This window comes from Mustela erminea, chromosome X (genome assembly GCF_009829155.1).
Source record: "Mustela erminea isolate mMusErm1 chromosome X, mMusErm1.Pri, whole genome shotgun sequence".
NCBI classification, from domain to species: domain Eukaryota; kingdom Metazoa; phylum Chordata; class Mammalia; order Carnivora; family Mustelidae; genus Mustela; species Mustela erminea.
In genome coordinates, this window is record NC_045635.1 from 8,259,012 (window position 1) to 8,271,029 (window position 12,018).

General features: G+C 42.3%; 1 protein-coding gene across 1 annotated transcript in view; it reads left to right on the forward strand.

The window, feature by feature from the left end:
- The first annotated feature begins 414 nt into the window (after positions 1-414).
- Positions 415-12,018, forward strand: part of FRMPD4 (FERM and PDZ domain containing 4) — an 854,311-nt gene continuing 842,707 nt past the window's right edge. Inside the window, exons 1-2 of the mRNA XM_032329882.1 lie at positions 415-608; positions 6,271-6,468. The gene's annotated coding sequence lies outside the window, so the exon portion shown is untranslated. The remainder of the gene's footprint in view (positions 609-6,270; positions 6,469-12,018) is intronic.

Below are 12,018 nucleotides of genomic sequence, written 5' to 3' on the forward strand. Positions count from 1 at the left end.
ACTAGACCGGGGGCGGGGGGGCGGTGGAGGGCGGAGCGCGCGCTGGGCGCTGCCCGGAAAGCGTCCGCGCGGACTGGCGGTGCCGTCTCCGGGGCGGATCCGTGGGGCGGAGCGCTCGCCTCTGCGGGAGGGAGATACTCGCGAGCTCTGATGGCAAAATGACATTTAGCAATAGTTAATCTTCTACGATAGTCAAGTTTTACTAGGGCCTGTCTTTCGCCATTGCGGAAAGGGTCCTCTGAAGGGGGAAAAGGAAAGTGAAAGGCGGAAGCCTTTTGCAGCCCCGCCCCTCCCGCCGGCGCGCGCAGCATGGGCGGGGAACGTCCTCCTTGCGCCGAATACGTCATCCCGGCCTGCGCCCGGGGCGGAGCGGGGCGGAGTCTTTAAGCCTGGGCCGAGCCTGCGCAGAGCGTGGGAAAGGCGTGTGGTGTGGCGTCTGACGTATCTGTGGAGACATCTTAAGTTTCTTTCAGTGGGCAGGGAAAAAAAGAAGTGCAGGTTTGCTTGGCTCCTAGCCGGTTTTTCCGGGCCGGCTCTGCAGCGGTTTCCTTGTCCTCGGCGAAGTGAATTTCCCGGCGCGGTCACTGCAGGTCCCTGAGGAGCAGCAGGTGCCCCGCTCCCTCCCCCTCCCGGGCTGCAGCCGCCCCGCGGGCCAGAAAGCGTTTCTGTGGCGGTAGCCTTGGGGACCCGTGGCAGCCTGGCGCTCCACGGGGGCACGTTGTCAGAGTCACTGCACACTGAGAGGGGGGAAAAAAGCAAAAAACTAACTTCGGAAATGTCGCCCTGTTTTGGTATAAATTTTAGGGGATCTGGACTCTTTTTAGCAACAGCTGCGAATATATAATTGCAGTGTATTTTGTTAGTTTTAGCGCTACAATAGTTAAAATGAGGAGTAGTTGTTACTTTGAGGAACAAGTGGTTCCTGCTAACGGTATTCATTATCTTGGTCTTAACTGAGTTAATTTTAGAGATTGAACAACGGTTTTTAGAGGAGCCTAGTAACTAGCACGTATAGATCAGCTCTACTGGGGCTGAATGAAAAGGATCTATACTGGATTACCAAAATCATCTTATCTGTAGGATTCTCAACATCTATTTGATTGTAAAAGAGTCATCCTTTTGAGAAGACCTGTTGAGCTTACTGTGTTGTCCTTCGTGATGTCACAATTCAAATTTTGAAAAAACCTTAGGACATCTGGATAATATATTTGCTATTAAAGTGATTTCTAAGCGGTATTACACTGAATATAGATGGGAAGATTTAGGCTTCAAAGCCTTGTACAGAGTGACTGCTTAAACTTGGCTGCTACAACTGAGGACATTCTGCCACCTTTGGCAATAATTTGATTTAACTTGCCTTCAAGCACCTCAAAACTCCAGACATGGTGAAGTTATGAGCAGAATCTCAAATGAGGATTTCGTAAGAAAAGAGTTTGATGTAATTGCTCTGGAGATGTCAGCTCTGCTGATTGCTGCTGAATTTGCAAACTAGCCAAGTTATTACTAAACTGGGAATTTCTTACCCTTAACATCTTTTCTACCTGTCCTGTAGATATGTTCAATTAATACTAGGTAACTTATGTGGAATTAAACCCATAGTCCTTTGAAACAATAAAAGCACTACATACATTTTTATTTTTTGGTTAGAGTGAGTGATTCTATTGTCATTCTTTTCAGTAAACTGAGCTGAGAGAAATAGGGCTTAGTGACCCACTATTCAGTGGAATAGTAACAGGATTAAGGAAAAGGTGTATGGAAAAGGTTTTTAGAATTCTTAAACTATTTGCAGTCTCCAAATCCTTGGAATTGTAGAGGCATCATTTGGAGAGTGGAAGTAAAAAGAAAAAAGGTGGTGGTTATTATGGACAGCACGTATTGCATGGAGCACTGGGTGTGGTGCATAAACAATTCTGTTACAATGAAAAGAAGTAAATTTTAAAAAGTTACTAGTCTATACAAATTGATCTTGAAAAATATTTGCTTTGTATTTAAACATTTTACATTTGTTTAAAAGCCCTTATCTTCAGTTCAGTTTTCTACATTTTTATCAAGAAAGGTAGTCTTCAAGATCTTAATATATTCTTCAAGGGCAGAAAAAGGCTTAGAGCTATAGGAGGTAAACTTGAGAGTGCTTTAAAGTACTGTATTAGGGTTTCAGAAAAGATCAGAAAGTGAATGTGAATGTACATTACCCACCTAACCTATAAAATACAGAATGCTTTTGGCTAATGGGTTTTAAGCTAACATTTAAAGTTCTTCCCATAAGTTTAAATAATGGCAAATAATGTAATTTCCAGTGCATTATAAAATGTCATTTTACACTCTTGTGTAAATGTATGCAATGGAATTAAATTTTTTTGTTACCCACCATCCATTTTTAAAAAGTGAACTAGCTCTTTGATAGTCAAAACTTTACATCATATTGCTATTCTCTGTGGTTCTGATTTGGGGACAAGGGGTTCCCAGAGGGCATTTGGCAATATCTGGAGACATTTTTGGTGCCCTCACTAGGGAGTGGGGGACACTGGCATGGAAAGAGGTCAGGGATATTGCAAAACATCCTACAGTGCACAAGGCAACCCCCAACAACAAGGATTTAACCAGCCCAAAATGTCAGTAGTGCTGTGCTGTTGAGAAACCCTGACCTACAGAATTCTACTCTCACTTAGTGTGGTTTTAGGAATGAAAGTCTTTTTTTTAAAAAAGATTTTATTTATTTATTTGACAGAGAGAGAGATCACAAGTAGGCAGAGCCAGAGCGGCAGGCAGAGGGAGAGGGAGAAGCAGGCTTCCTGCTGAGCAAGGAACTGGAAGAGGACTTGATTCCAGGACCCTGGGACCATGACCTGAGCCGAAGGCAGATGCTCAACCAACTGAGCCACCCACGCGCCCCAGGAATGAAAGTCATAGTCGTTATCATTCTTTCCTGCAGCACAAATGTGTGTATATTTATTGAATGTCTTGTGATCATAAGGTTCTAAATGTTAAGTCAATCCAGAGAAACATTTCTCTTAAATCATTACAGGCATCCTCTGCCTTTTGAAAGTTTACATTATGTCACTTTGCTTTTTGAAAGACTTACATTAGTACATGTTTTTGCTAACTGAAAAAATTTCGTAGAGGATTTTCGCTTTTACAAAAAACGTGAAAAGCAAAAATAGTGTTCAGCTTTTTGCAGCAAGCAGGGTGCACCCTGAGCAAGAGAGGCTCCACCAAGCTCCTTCCCCGGGAATTACACCCAGCCTCTCAGCATCTAGCAGCCCACAGCTTTTGAACTGCGTCTGTGCTATATCTTGATCTATTTTGTGCATCTATTTGGAGAGATATATTCTAAGGTATCATAAAAGCCCAAGAGAGAGAGGGTTTTTTGGGTCTGGGAACCCTCAAACAAGTTTTCAGTGTAAATTAATTATAATTGCTTCTTTATGCCAATTTGGCTTACAAAAGTTTTCACAGGAATGCTCTACTTTCAGATAGTGGAGGAAACCTCTACAACTATTATTAGTATATAGCTGATTATAAATATCACAATTCTGAATAATTATAAAAGTACTATTTTATTAAATGTATTTCTTAATGAGATCGGGCTTTCTATCATTTGGCTTAAGTTTCCATGGACTGATGTTATTCACTGCTAGAATGTGACAGAGGTAAACATCAGTTCTTTCTCTCTCTTATTTTTAGAGATGTGAGGCCAAAACATCTTGTTCATTTAAGTTGAGAGGAATAAAAAGAATGTTAACGTAGTAATGTCGTTCAGTTCTTTTTATTCCTTCTGAGTTCTATGCCAAAACTGATTTCATGAGAGTGATCGAGCAGAATACTGTTAATGAGATATCTGTTATGTGCTCCAGTTTAGTCTGCTTTAGAAGCAAAAGACTGAAATCCCAACTTGAAAAATGACTCCTTACCTAGCCATTCATTTTCTCAGTGTAGAACAAGACACCGTAGGAAGATTCAGGTTGGGTAAGAGGTATTCCTTTCTTAGAGGCCACAAGGTCAGTCTCTGTGTACTGAAGTACCGGAATGTCTGCTGTAAGTGGTTGTTTATTAGTAGTTGTGAGATGGGTGGATGAATGAACATGTTGAACGAATGAACACGTTAGGATTATAAATATTGTAATAATCCAAGCCAGAAATCACGAGTGATACCAAGGAAGCTGAGGAGAACATTCTGGATATATTCTGAAGACAGACCTCACCGAATTTTCTCAAGGTTTGGATGTGAGAGAAAGGGAAGCATCAGTTATCACTGCATGGTTTTTGTCCTAAACCACAGGAGAGTTGCCATTTCCTGAGCTGGGGGAGAAGGAGCAGAGAAGAACAAGACGGGTGTAAGTGCGGCCCCTGTGCATTTTCTCGGGACCGCATTGGTGTTTCCCAGCTTAACTGAGCTGTTGAAACCTGTGGCTATCTATCAAAATATGAATAATATGATCACTTTTAGTCAGATTAAAAGTCTTACAAGTCATTTTCCCACAAAATGATGGAGTCTTTCCCCCTTGTTTTTAACTCCCATGCCTTAAATTTGAACACTTGATGATGTTATTAATTCTGTTACTAAGGAATGTTAATTATCTGATTTGTATATATTAGATGTACCTTAAAGACAAGTTTTGTAGTTTAAAGTTGTTAAGCATTTTAATAGATTTTTGAAAAGATCTTATTTTTTTTTTAGTTTTAGTATTTTTTTAATTTATTTTTTATTAACATAGAATGTATTATTAGCCCCAGGGGTACAGGTCTGTGAATCCCCAGACACACTTCACAGCACTCACCAGAGCACATACCTTCCCCACTGTCCATCACTCAGACCCCCTATCCTTACCCCCTTCCCCCCAGCAGCCCTCGGTTTGTTTTGTCAGATTAAGAGTCTCTTATGGTTTGTTTCTCTCCCAATCCCATCTTGTTCCATTTTTTCCTTCCCTACCCTGCACCCCCCAGGTTGCCTCTCAAATTCGTCATATCAGGGAGAGGAAAAAAATCTTATTTTTTAAAGTAATCTCTACACACAACCCCAAGGTCAAGAGGTGCATGCCCCACCAACTGAGCCAGCTGGGCACCCCATAGAATTTTAAACATATTTTACAGTACTTAGTTTTTTAAAAAGATTTTTATCTATTTATTTGACAGCAGGAGAGAGAGTGAGAGAAAACACAAGCAGGGGGAGCAACAGGAGCAGAGGGAGAAGCAGGCTCGTCACTGAGCAGGGAGCCCGACGTGGGGCTCCGTTCTAGGACCCCAGGATCGTGACCTGAGCCGAAAGCAGATGCTTAACCAACTGAGCCACCCAGGTGCCCCAATTTTATTGTACTTTAAATTAATAATTCTCTACAGAGGTATTGTTTGGGACAAACTTGATATTCAGCAGTTGGCTCTATCAGATGTAAGAATAGACTTCTCAAACTTCTAAACACCAAAACCGTTATTTTGCCGAATTCTAGCATTCTGACTTGGTCAGAATAATGCAAATTAGCTCAAAGGCAATCTATAATTTATGATTTACAGTAATGCATATTAACCATGCAAGTAACATAGGGTTTTCCACCTTGTCTAAGCTAATCCCGAGAGGCATATTTTTCATTAGTAAACTTTGAATACTTGGGGTTTTTTCCCCATTTGTTTTAGCAGAGAAAATAGTATGTGCAAAGTCAAAAAAATTAATACCATTTCAGTGAGAGGGATCTTATATACCCAGTTTCTAAGATCTTTAGAAAAGTTAACCCAGAATGTGTTTGCCTGTGTGAATTAATGTTATTATTTTAAAGATCTTATTTATTTATTTGACAGAGATCACAAGTAGGCAGAGAAACAGGCAGAGAGAGAGGAGGAAGCAGGCTCCCTGCTGAGCAGAGAGCCCGGAATGGGGGTTAGATCCCAGGCTCCTGGGATCATGACCTGAGCGGAAGGCAGAGGCTTTAACCCACTGAGCCACCCAGGCGCCCCTGAATTAATGTTATTAATACCCATCTCATGGGTTGACATACATACAGAGAGTACCCACATACAAGATTCTGAGGATGTGGGTTCTCAGAGTCCAGAGGACGAGACCGATACCTACATGCCAACTTTGTGACCATGTTTGTGATAAATATTGAGATGTAAGCAAATCCTGAGATACTAAGGTGTAAGCAAATATTGAAGGAGCAGAAACAAGCGAGAAATTCCTGTCGCTTCAGGTAAGATCTTTGCGTTTATCGCACTCCTCTGGGGAGAGGAGGTTGTGTGCACGAGGGTAATTTTCCCTATTTCTCCTGTTTCCCTCCTAAGCCCGGCACCCCCGTGTCTCCTGCCTCTCTGCATCTCCAGGCCGGTGCAGTGATGCTCCTGCCTTTCTACTGGATGCTGGCCCCTGCAGCCCACCACTGTTCTAAGTGAGCATGGCAGAAAGCTTGGAGGACCACAGCTGCCCTTTCAGAGTAAAAGCATCCTCCGGGTAGCTAAAGCTTGGACTTCTTTCTAAGCAAGGTATCTTACCGGGATCCCTTCGTGGAAACCACACACACACATAAAAGATGTGCCACAGTTTTCAGACCGATGGCTGTGCGAGTTACAAAGCTCAGCCGCAGCTGAGGAAGGCCTTTCACGTTCTGTAGTTGGGTATCAAACATCATGGATATTTAGTGCTCAAAATTATGTGGTAGAGACATAGCAATTTTGGTTATGTTTTGTTTTGTTTTCTTACAAAGGGGCTTACAAATCCTGAAGGTAAATGATTAAGAATTCCGATTTGGGGGAATTAAAGTTCCCTGTCACCAAAAAAACCCAAAACCCCCCAAACCCTCATGGTGTTCCTGATTCTCTAGGTCGGAGATGGGGCAGGAATATTTACAGTTCCTGCAAGTTCCCAGGTGACCCTTCCCTCTCAGGCTGCGATCGCGGGCCCGCAGCATCGGCATCAGCTTGTAGTTTGTTAACAGTGCGGACTCTCGCAGGTTCTTGGGCCCACAGCAGACCTTCTCTATCACAGTCTGCATTTTATCATGGTGCCGGGTCGTGAGTGCCCCATGGCCCACAGACCACAAACTGAATAGCAAGGGCTAGATAGTCGCAAGAAGTTGTTTTCTTGTTCCAGTCTTGTCGAGGTGATGGCAGCCTTTGGAGCTGCCTCCCCCTGAGCCTTGACTTTCTGGCTGGTGGCCTCCAGTCGGTGACCTCCTCCGTGCTGCCCCCTGCCTTCCTGTGACTTCCCTGGCTTTGAATACTCCCTGAATGGAAATACTACTTGGCCCTTCTCCGGAATATTAGTTCTGAAAAATGTAATGAAGGTGAATGCCTAAACATCTGCTTTCCTTCTTGCTTCCCTGCTTCCCACTCACTTCTCTCAGCTCCCGCATGGTGAGCTCTTTGCGTTCAGTATCCTCTAGCATATGTGTGGAAGGCCAGAGCACCGCCTCTCTGGAGCACTGTTACAGGAAGTCTCCTGAAAAATGAATGGTGGTCACGTGTGTGCGCTGGGTATGGTTAGAGGTTATTTGGCAAGAATTGCTGACCAGCGCGGTGGGTCAGGGCTGCACCTATCCGTCCTGGACTGAGAGGAATCTAAAAATGTTCAGAAGGAAAGCAAAGGCAATGGCAATGCAATAGCTCTTAATGTGCTAGCCCGGCGTCGAGTAGGCTGAAACTGAGCAAACCTTTCTCATATCTTGCCCCCACCAGCCACCACTCTTTTGGCTGCAAAAGATCACGGAAGTAATATAACAATGCATAGGGTTTGGAAAATAGAGTACCAAATATTTACTCACTGTCCCACTGCCCTATTATATAGTTATATATATTTTTTAAGAGTTTATTTATTTATTTGACAGAGACAGAGAGATCACAAGTAGGCAGAGAGGCAGGCAGAGAGAGAGGGATAAGCAGGATACTCCCTGAGCAGAGAGTCCGATGTGGGGCTGGATCCTAGGACCCTTGAGATCATGACCTGAGCAGAAAGCAGAAGCTTAACCCACTGAGCCACCCAGGTGCCCCTGTAGTTGTATTTTTATATATTTTATTCTGTCTGTTGGAAACCATATATGACAGTAGAAGAATGGACTCTCACAGATGTTCGTATCCTAATTCCTTGAGACTGGTAATTTGTTAGGTTATATGAGAATTTGGAAGTTAGCATTGCAGAAGGAATGAAGTTTGCTTATTAGAGACCAAGAAGTTTGCTTATTGGAGGTTATTCTGGATTATCTGGGTGAGCCCAATGTAATCACAAGAGTCCTTGAAAGTGGAAGAGAGAGGCAGAAGACTCGGAGGGAAATGTGACTGGAGGTAAGTCAGAGTGATGTTGATGTGAGAAGGTCTCAATGGGCCCTGGTGGACTTTGAAGACAGGGCAGGGCCATGGGCCAAGGAGTGTGGGCGCCCTCTAGAGATCGTAGAAAGGAAATGGATTCTCCTGTACAGCTCCAGAAAAGGATGCCACCCAGCTGACAACCTTAATTTCAGCTCAGTAAGACCTGTGTTGAACTTCTGAGCTCCAAAATTATAAGATAATAAATGTGCGTTATTTTAAGCAGCTGAGTCTGTGATAATGTGTTGCAGTAGCAATAAAAAAGTATTATACCATATTTCTCATAGTTACATCATGCCTATTTTTATGTGTTGCTATAGTTTTTATGATTATTCGAATGGCCATATAGTAGTATTCTGTGGAGCTGAAGTACTGTCATTCCGTAGCCATCCCTTCATTTGAATATCAGGTGTGTGAACTGTTTTCTGCATTTCTTTTTTTCATGTTTCATTATTTTCTAAGGATACTCTGTACATTTAGACTTCAAATTTCTTCCAGTTTTTCTCTATTTAATAAAAAAAGATCTCCTCAGTCCATATGAAATTTTAAAAAAAGATTTGTTTATTTATTTTAGAGAAAAAGAGCACACGCCCATGGGGGTGCTGAGGGACAGGGAGAGAATTTCAAGCAGACTCTCGCTGAGTGTGGAGCCCACTGTGGGGCTTTAATCTCATGACCCTGAGATCATGACCTGAGCCAAAATCAGGAGTCGTACACTCAACCACCCACCGAGTGAGCCACGCACCCCTCATTTGATTTTTTTTTCTTTTAAGATTTTATTTATTCATTTGAGAGACAAAGAGAGCAGGGAGGAAGGGCAGAGGGAGAGGGAAAAGCAGACTCCCGCTGAGCAGGGAGCCTGACCCGGGACTTGATCCCAGGACCCTGAGATCATGACCTGAGCCGAAGGCAGTTGCTTAACTGAGCCATTCGAGTGCCCCTTATTTGATTGAATGATTTTTTTTTTTGAGCTGAATCTGAAATTGTTTCTTGCTCCTATAAAGATCCTATTGAGGGACACTTAGGTGGCTCAGTGGGTTAAGCATCTGCCTCCAGATGAGGTCATGATCCCAGGATCCTGAAATCGAGTCTTGCATCAGGCTCCTTGCTCAGCAGGGAACCTGCTTCTCCCTCCGCTGCTGCTTCCCCTGCTTGTGCGCATGCATGCACATTCTCTCTCTCCTTGACGATAAATAAATAAATCTTTTAAAAAATCCTATTGAGGGTTTCTGGTGTCCATTGCCCTGGCAAACTCCTTCAGAACCCATAGACTTGCAGTTACAGCCCTCAATCTTGTGATTCCACTTTTCCTATTTTTGTTTTTCACAAACTTAAATTATATTAGGCCATTTTTTCATATCTTCTGTATTGATTTTTTTCCATTTTAAGTCTTTGTGTATTCTTTTCCCAGTCAAGGTTATACTTTTCACAGTGAAATTATGTGTGATTTGTATTACAAGCTTTTCCTCAGCAGCTTGGTATATGAAGTGTGTGAGCGTTAGAATCAGACAGCCCTAGGTTTGAATCCCAGTTCTGTTTCTCACTAGCTCTATGGCCTGGAATGAGTCACTCATCTTCTTTGAGCATCAATTACCTCTTTAGAATGAAGTCAACAATGTCTTCCTTGCACAGTTGTCAACTAGTTTATCACTAATGTATACAAAGATCCCTGTTACTTAGTATAGCAAGATCCCTGTTACTTAGTAGGTAATCAATGAATATCATTATTCATCTTATGACTTCTTTTAACCATCATCATTAAACTATAAATTCTTTAAAAATAAGAACGGTTCTTTATTCCTACACTTACACCCTATGAAGCCTGGGATATTATAGGTGCTTAATAAACATTTACTATTTTGACTTCCTTTTTTCTCTCCTTCTTGTTAAAATCCCATTCATTCTCCCAGGTGCCTTCTGCCACCCCGTCTCCTTCATGACTCATCCTTGCCACATTTACCACCATTAACCTGGGCTAGTGACTACAATTGAATGATGTAAAATGGAGGATAAGGGAGGAAAAATAGAGGTTCATGGAGATGGTCCATTGGATCTCTGTTAACTCCTTTTTTAAAAAAAGATTTCATTTATTTGTCAGAGAAAGAGCACAAGCAGGGAGAGTGCTGGGCAGAGGGTAGAAACAGGTTCCCTGCTGAGCAAGGAGCCTGAAGCAGGACTCGATCCCAGGACCCTAGGATCATGACTTGATCTGGAGGCAGATGCTTAACCCACTGAGCCATCCAGGTGTCCCTTAGCTCTAAGTTTTTATATAGTTTTGGAATTTTCTGGGGAAGGAGTTATTACTGAGCTCTTGTTAATATGCCCAAATGTTCCACATATGCTAGGGCTTGTCATGCCATTTAAGACTCAACCCAGAACGAGAAAATATTTACAAAAGGCATATCTGATAAAGGACTGCTATCCAAAATATACAAAAAACTCTTAAAACTCAACAATAAGAAAACAGCCCAATTAAAAAATGGTCCAAAGACCTTAAAAGACACACCGCTGTAGAATGTATACAAATGTTGAACTAAACATGTAAAAAGATGCTGTGCATCATATGTCATTGGGGAAATACAAATTAAAAGAACAATGAGATACCATTACACACCTAATGGGCAAAATCTGAAACAGTGACAACAAATGCTGACAAGGATGTGGAGCCACAGGAACTCTCTCATTCATTGCTGGTAGGAATGTAAAATGGTACAGCTACTTTGGAAGACAGTTCAGCAGTTTCTTATAAAACTAAATATACTCTTATGATATGATCCAGCAATTGCATTCCTTGGTATTTACCCAGTGGAGTTCAAAACTTCTGTCCACACAAACTCTGAACACACATGTTTATAGCAGCTTTAGCCATAATTGCCAAAACCTGGAAGCAACCAAAATGTCTTTCAGTAGGTGAATGGATAAACAGTGGTCCATCCAGACAACAGAATATTATTCAGCACTGAAAAGAAATGAGCTATCAAGCCATAAAAAGCCAGGGAAAACCCTTCAGTGCATACTACTGAGTAAAAGAAGCCAATCCGAACAGGGTACATACTGTATGATCCCAACTGCATGACATCCTGGAAAAGGCAAAACTGTAGAGACAGTAAAAAGATCAGTGTTTGCCAGGCAGTGGGATGGAATGGGTAGGGAATGAATAGGCAGAGCACAGAGGGTTTTTAAGATAGTGGAAATACTCTGTATGATACTATAATGGGTACATATCATTGTACATTTGTGAAAAATGATAGAATGTACAACACCAAGAATGAATCCCAAGGTAAACTATGGACTTTGGGTGACGGTGATGTGGCAGTATAGGTTCATCATTTGTAACAAATGTCCCACTGTGGTGGGGATGTTAATAACAAAGGAGGCTAGGCATGTGTGGGGCAGAGGATGTAAAGGAATTCTTGGTACCTTCCCATCGATTTTGCTGTGAACCTCAAACTGCTCTAAAGTTCCTTCTTTAAAGGAAACCCCCAAAACTGAAGCCGGCCCTTACCAAACTATACTCATTTTTAGAATAAGGAAATGGAGAGACAGAGGTTAAGTGGCAGAATCAGGACTTTCATCTCAATTTCTTTGCCTCCAAAGCCCAGTCTTTCTACTCCATCACAATGGAGCGACACCAACAGTGCCCTGTCCACAATGTGTTTTGTTCTCACTTTTTCCGTACATGGCACACATGCCTACAGCTTCCTCTCAGGAGCCCCTGTGGTCCTCCACCTTCTC